The sequence below is a fragment of the Cynara cardunculus genome, assembly GCF_001531365.2.
Source record: "Cynara cardunculus var. scolymus isolate 2C chromosome LG 14, CcrdV1, whole genome shotgun sequence".
Lineage (NCBI taxonomy): Eukaryota > Viridiplantae > Streptophyta > Magnoliopsida > Asterales > Asteraceae > Cynara > Cynara cardunculus.
In genome coordinates this window covers 3,998,781-4,012,288 of record NC_037541.1, presented here as the reverse complement: position 1 = coordinate 4,012,288, position 13,508 = coordinate 3,998,781, and the positions used below count along the sequence as shown (strand labels likewise).

The 13,508-nt window shown below is 33.5% G+C and overlaps 1 long non-coding RNA gene across 1 annotated transcript; it reads right to left on the bottom strand.

Moving 5' to 3' along the window:
* Positions 1 to 9,824: 9,824 nt before the first annotated feature.
* On the bottom strand, positions 9,825 to 12,720 carry LOC112526317. Its single transcript, XR_003070588.1, has 4 exons — positions 12,678 to 12,720; positions 12,476 to 12,499; positions 11,446 to 11,535; positions 9,825 to 9,853 (listed from the first exon to the last, which is right to left on the bottom strand). It is a non-coding gene; the product is annotated as an uncharacterized LOC112526317 (long non-coding RNA).
* Positions 12,721 to 13,508: the final 788 nt, after the last annotated feature.

Genomic DNA, 13,508 nt, shown 5'->3' with positions numbered 1-13,508 from the left:
GTATATTCAGCTTTGATTCCACATTTTTCTAGATAAATTGCAAAAGGACCTTTATGTTGTCCCTTTTCAGAGTATTTACCAAAATACTCTCCTCCTCTGTCTGATCTTACTATCTTAATGATTCTTTCAGTTTGTCTTTCTACCTCTGTCTTGAACTGTATGAAATATTCCAATACTTGTGATTTTTCAGCTATGAGGTATATATGACAAAACCTTGAGAAGTCATCTATGAATGTGACAAAATACTTATTTCCACATATTGTTTCAATAGGGAATGGTCCACACACATCTGTGTGTATTAGTTCAAGTATGCACTGACTTCTTTTAGAATGAAAGTTTCTTGTATTAGTCATTTTTCCTTTGAGACAATCTACACATGTCTCAAAATYGTCAAAATCTAATTCTGGTAGAATATTTTGTCTGACTAATTCTTTCATTCTAAATTTGGAAATATGTCCAAGTCTCTTATGCCATAAAAGGATGAGGTGTTCTGTTTAATTTTCTTCTTAACACCTGTCACTTGATTTATGGAACATATTTGCCTTTTGAAGCCCTTGTTATTGGATTTATTCACACAATTTAAATGCCAATAACCATCTACTAAGGATGCATTCCCAAAACAAAAATTATCTATATAGAATAACATATAGTCTTTATTTGCATAAAAGCTAATGTTATTTTCATGTACAATTTGAGAACCTGACATCAGGTTTCTCTTTATTTTAGGAATACAATATACATTACTTAAATTAAGAATATAATTGTCTTTAAATAGAAGCCTACATTCCCCCACAGCTTCCACCTTCAAAGCTTGTCCATTAGCTGTGCATATCCTTGATTCATTCAGTCTTGGGATTGTTATCCTTGATAATCCTTGAAATGAATTTACAATATGTATTGGTGAAGCAGTATCAAACCACCATGAATTGATACATTYATTGTCAATGGGTTCTAAAGAAAACAAATGATCAAGATTACCTTTCTTGTTCAGCCATTCTTTGAATCCTTCACAATCCTTTTTGAAATGTCCAGCTCTTTTGCAGAAAAAACATTTCAATTYCTTATTGTTCTTTGAGAATTTTCCCTTATTCTTGTCAGTCTTGACAAAATGTTTCGAAGAATTCCCTTTATAAAACTTGGGAAATTTCTTATTCTTTGTCTTTCCCATGTGGTTAATCAGCACTGCTTTTCCTTTATTTTTAATTTCAGATTCTTCTTGAACACATATGGATATCAGTTCATCTAAAGTCCATTTTTCCTTTTGTGTATTATACAGACTTCTTAGATGACTATAGTGATCAGGTAATGAATTCAATATCAAGTGCACAAGGAAAGAGTTGTCTATTTCAACCTTCATCTCTTTAAGTTTGCAGGAAGTGTCAATTCCCTGCAAAATGTATTCCCTGATGCTTCCTTGTCCATTCAAATTCATCCTAATGAGTTTATTCATCAGGTATCCGGTCTCAGCCTTGTCTGATACTCTGTATTTATCAGCAATTGATGCATAGTAGACCTTAGCAAGATCAGAATCAGGTATCCCTCCCTTAACTGCATTAGTCATGCATTTCTTTAGATAGATGAGGGCAACTCTGTTGTGTTTATGCCATTCCTGGTATTTGGCTTTGATTTCCCTAGATGCATTGTCTGCTGGTGCTGTCGGTGGGTCTTCTCTAAGTACGTGATCATAGTCTAAAATTCCCAAATTCAATTCGATGTCCTCCTTCCATTTCTTGTAATTTACACCATTCAGTGGTGCAAAATTTACAATACTCATAGAGTATTGTCCTGTATAGTCATATAACATATCTCTAATAAGCCTCATATATTACTGTCTAAATGATGGATTTATCAKAAATTTGAAGAATTCGATTTTAGGGTTTTATGCGACAAGGATATCGCATCATGTCAAAAGCGAATTAAAATTCGATTTGGTGAAATTGCTTACTGTACGTATTCAATATATACACGTATTGCTTCCCTATTTACTTAATTCGATTAATTCTTCAACATAGTAATCTGAATCAGATCGATTTCTGTGGAAATACTATGCGATTCAGATTTTTGGGTTTTGAAATTCTTTATTCGTGTTAATCAGACTGTTGTGGCAGTATTTGATTAACGCAATTCAATTCCTCTTTCTTAATCTAATTGAATTGCTTGTATTTGATTTCATCCCTGACCAATTTGATAGTACTTGGATCGAATTTCATCTTCAATCACTGTGGTGATATTTGGATGATTCTTGAACACAGGATCATGTTTATATATTTAGTTTTGTTGAAATCAATCAGGTACTGTTATGATTTTATGAATATTGATTCATTTTGGTGGATTCATGGCTCTGATACCAATTGTWAGATTCTATATATGAACCATCAAACATGAATCAATAAGTAAATGAACGAAATCTAACCTGGTACAGTAGGGCTTGATGTTGTTTCGTGTACTTGTTGCTCCATCGTCTTCTTCCAGTTTCACACCATATTCTGCCCTTTGTGATGGATAAGGATATGCAAAGATTTGTGTACTGGATGAGGCATGAAACAGAGTATGGATGGCATATATGTACGTTTCTTAACAGGTTAACAGTTGCCCCCATCAGGTAACTGTTAATAACCACCATACCAAGGGTTGTGTCCCTTCATACTTTATATTTATACCACAATATGTATTCACAAGACTGATCATTCAATAAACTTATAAGTATTATAAATCAACTCTTAATTTACATAATTCAACTGGTCATAAAAATATGAATTTAGCAAATATGTTACTTGTTCTCTTCATGTATTACACATGTTTCCCTTGCTTTTTTACAACCCCACCAAACAAGTCCGTACTCATGCAAGGCAAGTGGAATAAAGATCTTTGAGTCCACTGTATGCCTTCCCTTGAGGTTCCATATACTTGTCCTATATATTGGATAAGCACAAATGAAAATTACAAGCGAAGATAGCAAGAGCATACAGAAAGAAGACAACGCAAATGAGTGATATCAAGTAAATAAATCCATCAATATGTAGCCTCCACCTTCTTCTAATAGATATACAAGAACATTAAGTACCAAACTTCTTCAAAGAGTAACAAGAGTAATGATGAAGGCTACCATTCCTTTTATACCTAATATAATACGATAAGTTTGCTATTTATATATGGAAATTTAATATATTGAGTTTTTTGTGTTGCTTTGTATCACTAACCTTTTCCATTACATGGTAAGTGAAGTTTAGCTTTGGGTTGCAGAAGGAGCTTCCTTGTAGCAATGTTAATGAGGTAGGAATCGTGTTACATGTTGGCACTTTTAAGAGCATAAATTTAAGCTTCTTTTACCGTGTCACCTAAAAAGGTTAGTGACACAAAGTAGCATAAAAAATTCGATTATTTCCAATACTGAAAACTAAACTTACCATGGGTATAAAAGATATCGTGGTATCACTATTCTTGTTACTCGTTAAAGATGTTTTTGTGTTTATCCTCACTTATCTATAGGAAGAATATGAGCTATAGAATCGAGAACTTATTGAAAGATTTAGTTTCTTGTTAACTCTAATTTGGCATGCCTTTTTCTGTGTGCTCTTGCTACCTTCTCTTGTGGTTTTTAATCTTTCCACTACTAGAAATAGGAGGGATTTTTCTGGGTGGCGGATTTCCGGCGGACTTTAAAAAAAGTCAACTTTCGTTGATTTTCCTCGTTGACTTTTTGAAATAAAAATTGATTTCGATTAAATTTGTGGATTATTTATTATGAAAAACCTCCGTCATAAAATGGTCTAATTTTTTGAAAAAATTAATTAAAGTTGGTGGTGGATTTTAATTAATTAAATTCAGCCACAAATTCACCAATAGTTTTAATTAATTATAAAACATGTTTTAATTTAAAAAAATTGATTTTTTTAATATTTCCGGCGGATTGTTGGTGAATCCTCCAATTAGGCAGATGTGCATGAAAGGGTGCTACGTCCACTTGGTATTTGGTTGAATCTAACGTTGTATTGTATATTTGAATTATTGTTGTATGTTTTCTAACGTTGTTTTGTAGAATGTGGCGTACCGGAGCGAGCGGTTGAGGAAGGGAGTCTGGAAATGTCCATGACATTGCTGCTCCCGAACCGTTCCCATAACATCAGAAGAAGATTGTCAATCACGGCACAGAGTAAGTGTTATGTTAACTAATTGATCAAATTGATTGTTTTGGGGTATCGATACCATTTCAATTCATTATATAGCTTTGACGACACTCACGCCATCGGCCAGATGAGCTAGATAAACCGATCCATGGTTGATGGGTCATGGTGCACTTGGTCAAAAATCCTTAGGGAGGTTAGGGACCGAATGTGAGAGCGTTTTTCGGTTCGTAGTATATATTTAACTTGTTAATTTTTTTGTAGTTTCATTTTGAACTTAAAAATTAACTGACCTTTTACGTACATGGCTACTACTATTGAGAAGAGTCTCTAGATGCCCGAAATCTGCAGATATAGGAGGCCCAGTTTGCAAAAAGTTTCAATGACGGTTTCTGTGCTACTAGGAAAAGAGTCGCCATTGAAGCTAGAAGGCATTCGATTCCCTATGACCAAAACGACCCTAATAGGGATATGTCTCTTTTGAAGAACTTCCCCTCCCCCATTTGGAAGGTGTTTCCGTGAGGGCGCATGCGAACTGATACACCAAGGTTGATGGCAATATACCCAAACACATTGGTTGATTGATCTCATTTACAAAACACAGTTATCGCCTGGTAGGATCATAAAATCAGTTACTTTAGTATCTTGATTTTTAATATGTTATAATTAACACATGTTCGTATTATTTGACTTTTGTAGGCGAAATCAAGACAAGACGCACCACTAACCGTTGTGGATGTGTTTGATCATACCTATAGGAAGAGTTCGAAATTAGAGTCCTCCTCTTCACATAGCAGGTCCTTGGGGGATTGTGTGACTTCGAGCAATAGCCGGGTTGTGGTAAGTTTAGAATATCTATATAGTTTAGGTTTTAAAATTAAACTTTATAATTATTTAACTTTAATTCCCAATGTCTAACTAGTTTGGGTTGCCATTTGTTGGGCAAACTTTAGGAATTTTCAAGATAAAATCTTAGTGTAAATATATATGTATATATATATATATATGTGTGTGTATGTATATATATATATATATATATGCGTGTGTGTGTGTGTATATGTATGTGTGTATATATATGTATGTATATATATGTGTGTATGTATATATATATATATATGTGTGTGTGTGTGTATATATATATATATAGAGAGAGAGGCTGGTTCAAATGCTAACCAAGATTATCGTGTTAACTTTGTTAACCGATCTTGACCGTTAATTTGAATAATAAACGGTTGTGATTTAATGATATTTAAAAATTAATTATTAAATTAATATTTTCAATTAACATATGTGAACAAAATATCAAAGGGTATTTASGTAAAAAGTAATCTATCTTTGATACACGAGTTGTCAGACATATGAACAGCTTGTGTATATCCTCAAACCACATTAAACAAAAAAGATTAGACATATGAACAACATGTGAACCATATGAACATCTTCTGTATATTCAGGAGCCAACTCTGTTTATGTACATGAACACCTATGAACCAAGACATCTAGGGCTGTGTGTTTTCATGTGTGCTCACATGTCTTCACATGTTCTGTGTATGTGTGTGTGTATGTATTCATATGAACATCTACTGACTTGAATATACATGAATACATATGAATCACGACATCTAAGGTTGTGTGATTTCTGATGTGTTCATATGTCTTCATATGTCTATGTGTGTCCCTGTGTCTTCATATGAACATCTAATGCACTGTGTGTTAACTTCATATGTCTTCACCTATAAACTGATGGAATTTCTTAACAGAGCCAGCTCCTAAATATACAGAAGTTGTTCAACAGGTCAGCTGCAGTCACATTTTTTGCAAGATAAATGAGAACTGTTAAATGTGAGAACTGTCGATTAAAACGAATGTAATATCATATTAATCCATTATCAATACAAACGCTTTGATCATTGTCTTCACTTCCGAAACTCGAAGTCCGATTGTATTCGTAAACCATTTTAACCTTCTCATTCTCATTGTTGTCGATCTGTTTTCCAATGGGTTTATCCATAATAGCTTGGACGATATCGAAAACTTTACTATCTGGAATCCCTTAACAATCACAAATTCAATAACATTATAGATAGATAAATCAAATTTCAAAAACAATCACAAATTGAAAAACAAGATCAATATTAAATCATCATCAATTATGGGATTTTTAGATTTTATAACTCCCAATTAATGATATGGGAGTTACACAAAATGATAAAATTACTTAATTACCCTTGTCATTAACATATGAGATGTATGTGAACCTAACGAAAAGATGAATTTTCATTGGTTGAGCTTGGTTAACGAAGTTAATACAATAATCTTGGTTAACATTTGAACCAAATTCTCTCTCTCTCTTTATATATATATATATGTGTGTGTGTGTATATATATATATATATAGGTGGGAGTTCAAACAAGAACACATGTGATTTACGAGAATGCGAGAACACTTGTGGGCTTCAAACCTTTTTAACCAATAATTTAAGTTATTTTAAATGAAAACATTAAGGGTAGTAACGTGATTAGGTATTTTTTATAATTTTTATCTTATTTTAATTAATTGGAATTATCCCATCATTTTAGCTTGGGATCGATCATGTTGAGTAGAACGTCTGTCGTTTTCTTCCCATCTTTTTCTCCCTATCGTATATGAAGTTTCGAAATTTCTTGATATAACAGTGTGATAATCGTGAACCTAATAGATTCAACCACCAAATTTTCCATAACATTCATTTTGTATTCATTAGTATGATAACAGTGTGACAATCATGAAGCTAATCGATTCAACCACCAAATTTTCCATCACAGTCATTTTCTATTCATTGAGTATGATAACAGTGTGATAATCGTGAACCTAATCGATACAACCACCAAATTTTCCATCACAGTCATTTTGTTTCCATTGGGTATGATAACAGTGTGATAATCGATAGGGTTGTGACACCGAACAAGTGCAGTCGTATTAAGTGATAATCGTGTGATAATTTGTACACGATTGGGCTGTGATAATCGTGTGATTGTGGAACCTAATCGAACTGAAAGATTGTAGTCGGACCTAAATGTGAATCGTATCTTGTGAAAACCTTGTGCTACTCGATTCGTCTTTGGGTTAACTTATCACATGATTATCACACCCAAATACGAATTTAGTAGATACGTTAACCAAGTCGAACCAATAGTTTGTAGTAGGATTTTGTGTGATAATCGTGTGATACTCGTACCCTAATCGAATCGAGTAGCAGATGATTTTCACAAGATACGATTCGTATTTAGGTCCGACTACAATATTTTTGGTTTGATTAGGTTCCTAATCACACAATTATCACATCCTAATCGTGTATAGATTATCACATAGTTATCACCTAATATGACTACACTTTGTTCGATATCACAACCTTATCGATTATTACACTGTTATTTGAATTGAGTGGATACGTTAACCCTAGTCGAACCAATAAATTGTAGCTGGATTTCTTGTGATAATCGTGTGATACTCGTACCCTAATTGAACGACTGTGAGCGATTCATGTTCTAAGTATGATAAATTTGTGATAAGCAAACCTTGAATCAATTGTCTCTATAAACTTCTCCCTCAAACTTCTTGTTGTTCGATTTCTTCTCCCTATCCTCTTAAAACGTATGACACCTTTTCCTATATTAACCAAGATAACCACCGTAGCCCATGATATTATCAGTCCGTAGATGATCAAAGTCTTTTCTGATGGTGTTTTTCTAAATATTATCATTTTGAATTCCAAGATTAGCTTTTCTCCTGTCAAATCCTTTTGAATTGTTTTTAATTATTATTTTAAATTTAAAAAATCCCTTAATTTTGATTGTTATCACATTACTTGGTTGGTAGGTTGTTCTTGCATTATCTTAAATCACAGGGGTTCTCGTTTGAACTCTTCCCTATATATGTATGTATGTATGTATATATATATATATATATATATATATATATATATATATATACTAGTGGTGTACCCGCGCGATGCAGCGCTGATGAATTACAATTTTGAAATATTAGTCTGGCCCAAAATTATGAGTTTGTGGTTATTTTGCAAATCAACCTGAAATAGTTTGTGAATCATGATCGTTTGTTGTATTTATTTCTTTTCTCATGAATTGCATCATCTTTTGTAGAAAAAAGCCTCAAGCTGTCACTCTACACCCACTAAGCCGTTTACCAAATACTTATCCGGTAAGTGTTTACCCTTAAAATTTAACACTATTATTTACTTACCGGGTAAGATTTTAGTCCACCAAAAACGACATCGCATGTAACAATTTACCCGGTAAGCACTTATCGAGGTAAGAGTCGTCTCCCTCACTTACCGGGTAAGACTCTTGGTCCTTGTCTCGCTCTTACCGGGTAAGATTGTTGGTCCTTATCATATTCATCCGATGAGGTAATGCGACTTGGTAAGCGCTTACTCAAGTAAGTGTTTGGTAAATGGCCCCAAGGTTGGAGAGAGGACCGGACAACGGTGCTGCTTAAGTTATTAATGCATATTTTGTATATAATGTACAAGGTTTTTTTATGTTTATCTGCAAATTGTAATCTGGTACTTTTATACGGTTAAAACAGGCAATTTTCAATTCCATATATATAAACATTTGATTTTTACAAACTATGCCAAGAGTCTTGATAAATGATTGATATTATGCATGAAATAGAAGTAGTAAAAGGGCCGTTTTTCCAAATACTTACTCGGTAAGCGTTCATCGGTAGAAGTCGACACTATAATCTATTTTACCAGATAAGATTGTAGTATATTAAAACGGTATCGTATGCAACAATTTACCCGGCTTACCCGGGTAAGAATCTTCACCATCCTTTATAAGATAAGATGGAAGATTAAGCATCAGTTTGCACAGAAATGGAATTTTCATCCTTCGGTATCTCTCCACCAAATCCCAATTGTGCTTTTCTATGACCATTTGTTTGATACCCAAGACAATACATCAGCATATATGCATCACTTGAAAAGGATTGTTTGTACATGAGTAGTAGTTTCAGGGGATGAAGCATGCAGCCCAGACATATTCACATGGTTTCCATTTGCAACACCATCAGGTAAACAACAGTATCAATAATGTGAATTTTACACTCAGTGGACTTTTAACACAACTACAAGGTTATTAGTAGGAGTTTAACATTAGGTAAATATTATACACTCAGATTCGTTAAAATCTTTTACCCCATACATCCACGTAAGAAACTAAAACTACAAAGAACCAAATCAAAGTAAATCAAAGTAAACCAAACAAACCCAAGAAATTTAAAAAGAATGTTCTTTATAAAAATGAAAGAACGAAGCATGAGCTGCTAACAGAAAGAGAGTCGATACAATTAAGAAGCTTATTACAAAAGCAATTATAAACTAAAAAATAACAAGGAAATTAACATTATAACTAAAACCACCTCTTATAAGAAACAGCCAAAACTAAGATCAAAATMACAATTTTATAGTACATCATCACACCTCCATTTCCTGAAACAACTTAGCATATTAAGCAGGTTATCATAGTCTACCATGCATGCATGGGAAAGATTTTTGATTGATAAGAGACCAACCAAGCGTCTGTAAAGATACAAAAGAGAACTTATCCTCAAGATGTGTTTATACCTGATGAAGAAACAATTGTTGTTGAAACTGAAAGCACACAAACACAACCAGTTGCTGTTGAAACTGTAAGCACACAAACACAACCAGTTGCTGTTGAAACTGTAAGCACACAAACACAACCAGTTGCTGTTAAAACTGTAAGCTCACAAACACAACCAGTAAGAACAAAACAGTAGGAACATTTTGGCTCTCAATCATGTGTCATAAAACAATAGGAAACAAGCTAAGCAATTGGTTTGAGGAGCAGCAGTAGCTGATCAAATGGAGCAGTATTAGTTGATCAAATGGTTGTGGAGAAACAAGCTAAGCAATTAGTTTGAGAAACATTTACATAAAACAGAAAAGTTTTGAGGAGCATTTACATGAATTAAATTCAACCAATATATGTATTTCAAGACCATGACTTTGAAAGCAACATATCAAGAACCAATTTTTGTTGGTAAACATTATATGTTCATTTTGACAGCAACATCATATTAATGGACAGAATATGGAGTTCCTATGTCTACTTTAATGTTTTGTATGCTTTTGACATTGTCTTTCATGTTATTGACTGATTCTTTTTTTGTTTGTTGAAGTTTTAACTTGTTTGTTGTCTGCTTTATGACAGTAGCAGGATTCATCACACACAGTAACCCACAGTCGATCAAAAGTACATATCACAAACTCTGTAAGAAACCTTCAAATTTGAAACCTTTATATCATTTAACTCAACCTCAAAAACAAAAGCATGAATTTGAATTTGGGATGGGGTTGAGAGATTTCTGGAAGATTTTTTTTTTGGGGGGGCTGAATTTGAATTTGAAACATTTATGTGATTTAACTCTGCTCAAAGGCTTTAACAATTTATATCAATCGCATACTGCTAAACATACATATCAGATATACTACTTCCCTCTGCTCAAAGGCCTTAAACCTGCAGTGTCACTTATTAGAACAAGGTAAAAGGACCACAATCTTCACTGTTTTAAATGCATACAAAAGGGACATAGGCCAACCAAAGTAATAAAAAGCAAGTCCATTATATTTACAGAAAAGGCAAAGAAGAGGGCCTATTTGAACCACCACCTCCAGCTGCTCTTATGAGTTTTGCTCATGTTATTTTAGCCTAATGACACCACAAAAACAAGTACATTATATTTAGACAAAGCAAGTCCATACATATATGGATGAGGCGAATCTTGTTTATAGAAACAAGAGGAACAAAGTCCTGAGAATCCAACAGTAGGTTTCATTCACCCTTGGTATTTTTGGTTAATGTTAAAATGATACTATTTGTTGATGAATTTTGGTACTTTTTGGTTAATGCAAACAGTTCCTGCCATGATTTATAGCAGAATCTTGGTTGATGCAAACAATTTCAGCCTTGAATTTTGGTATTTTGGTCAATGTCTTTTGCAACATCTATTTGGTTAATGTCTTGTGGAACTTGGTCATCATTGTACAAAAGTTAATATCAACATTTGTTTGCAACTTGTTTGGTAATCATTGTACCAAGGTTTCATTCACCCTTCTTAGTCTCATAATTCCAGGTTCCATTCTTTTTGCACCAAGGTAGATGTTCAACAAAAAAAAAACATTTTCTATTGAAACAATGATTAGATTACAGCTTAATGCTAATATATTTCTTCTAAATATTTGGCATATACCTGTCACGAAATTGTTACTCTATTTAACTTRATAGAAATTACCTTCTCTGGTGGAAGATCAAAGCAAAGATTTCCACAGGAAAGGATAATACCATCTGCCTCTTGCAAAATCTCATCAAAGTGAGTTAGACCCTGTAAAAAATTAAGATGTAAATGGATAAACTCCAACTTAATTTTAGAATCTATGCAGAAACTTACAGGTAATAAAAAGCAAATAAGAGGGGCTATTTGAACCACCACCTCCAAGGTGTAACCACCTAAGGGGAAAAACTAAATGCTTGATAACAATCAACACAGCTGGTCTTATGAGTTTTGGTCATGTTATTTTAGCCTAATGACACCACAAAAGCAAGTCCATTATATTTAGACAAAACAAGTTCCTACATATCTATTTTTTGGTCTTTGGACAAAGCATAAACTAATTTTTAAACAGTGGTGTTTAGAGAGAAGCAACTTGAGTTCATATATATATAATGGGCTTATCTAACATTAGATCTTCCTTTTAGCAATCATTTGGCTATTTGATCTTTCATTTAAACAGTTATATTCATCCTTATAGAGTTAAACAAGTCATGAGTGCCTGACAGTTTGATTAATTAGTTATAAGATTTGATTACTAATCAATCACATTGATYTGATTACARCAAAACCATGAGTGCCAGACAGGTTAATATCATCATTTGTTTGCAACTTTTTTGGTCATCATTATACCAAGGTTTCATTCACCCTTGTTAGTCTCATAATTCCAGGTTCCATTCTTTTTGCACAAAGGTAGATGTTCAACCAAAAAAAACCATTTCCCATTGGAACAATGATCAGATTACAACAAAATAACCAATGAAGARCTGATCAAATTACAGCAAAAAAACCAACTGAAAACACTGGATGCAGAAAAAACCAAAAAAAATCCAACTAATCAATTGATTATCCTAAAATGAAATCATCGTAGAAACATCACTTGTAAACAAACAAGGGGTTTGTTTATAGAAACAATCTAAAGTAAAATCCATGAAATCAAAAGATAGAGATGAAGCGTACAGTGAACATATTGAGAGATAGAGATGAAGCGTACCACAACATATGAACCTGTAGAACCCTGTAATTAAAACCATGAAATCGTTAGGGTTTTGAAATGGAAATGGAGAAATCAAAACTTCAAATTTCAGGTTATATGCACAGGATGAGGTCTTCTTGGGAGCCACGAAATTGATACATCAAATCAGCCATTTGTGCAAAGGTAGTAGCAATGGAAGAAAGCGAGGTCTGATCCTTACCAAACTGGTTTTGAAGCACAGGGGAGAGATGGAAAAGGAAGAAGAAGATTGTCAATAGAAAAAAGAAAGGTACGACCTTACCAAAATGGTTTTGGCACACAGGGATAGCTGGGGAAGGTCTGAATCTGTTGGAGTAGAGGACTTTATATCGCTTTATCAATGCATCAACAAGTTGTACATTATGCTTTATAACTTGTCATTAAGAGTTTTTTGAAATCTATGCATAAAATGGCAGTACTTTGTGCCTTATGGTTTGTAATTAAGATATGAGTCTAAATGCTTATATATGTAGTATAGATATAGACATGGGATCATGTGAGACCAAGGGTTTTTCGTGAGACCCATAAGACCAATTCTCAACCCTTGGATTAGATCTATAATCTGAACATTCATAATCACAGAATTGCAACGAGACTTCTCAATAATCACAAAATTGCCACCATGCAACTTTAGACCATTAGATCATTAGCTTATAAAGTTGATCAATGAACATAAATTGGCCTTATGGGTCTCACGAAAAACCTTTGGTCTCACGTGAACCCAACCCTATATAAATATATATATATATATATATATATATTACTAGTGGTGTACCCGCACGATGCAGCGCGAGTGAATTACAATTCTGAAACATTAGTTTAGCCTTGAATCATGAGTTTGTGTGGTTATTTTACAAGTCAACTAATATATAAAGTTGAACGTTAATATGATGTATTAGCAAGATCGATTGGAAAAATAATTGCACACATGTTGAGTTTCTAAACCCATATAAAGTTGAAGGGTTGGGGAGGGGTACATGCAATGATCTGAAACCCTTTCTCATATTGTTGC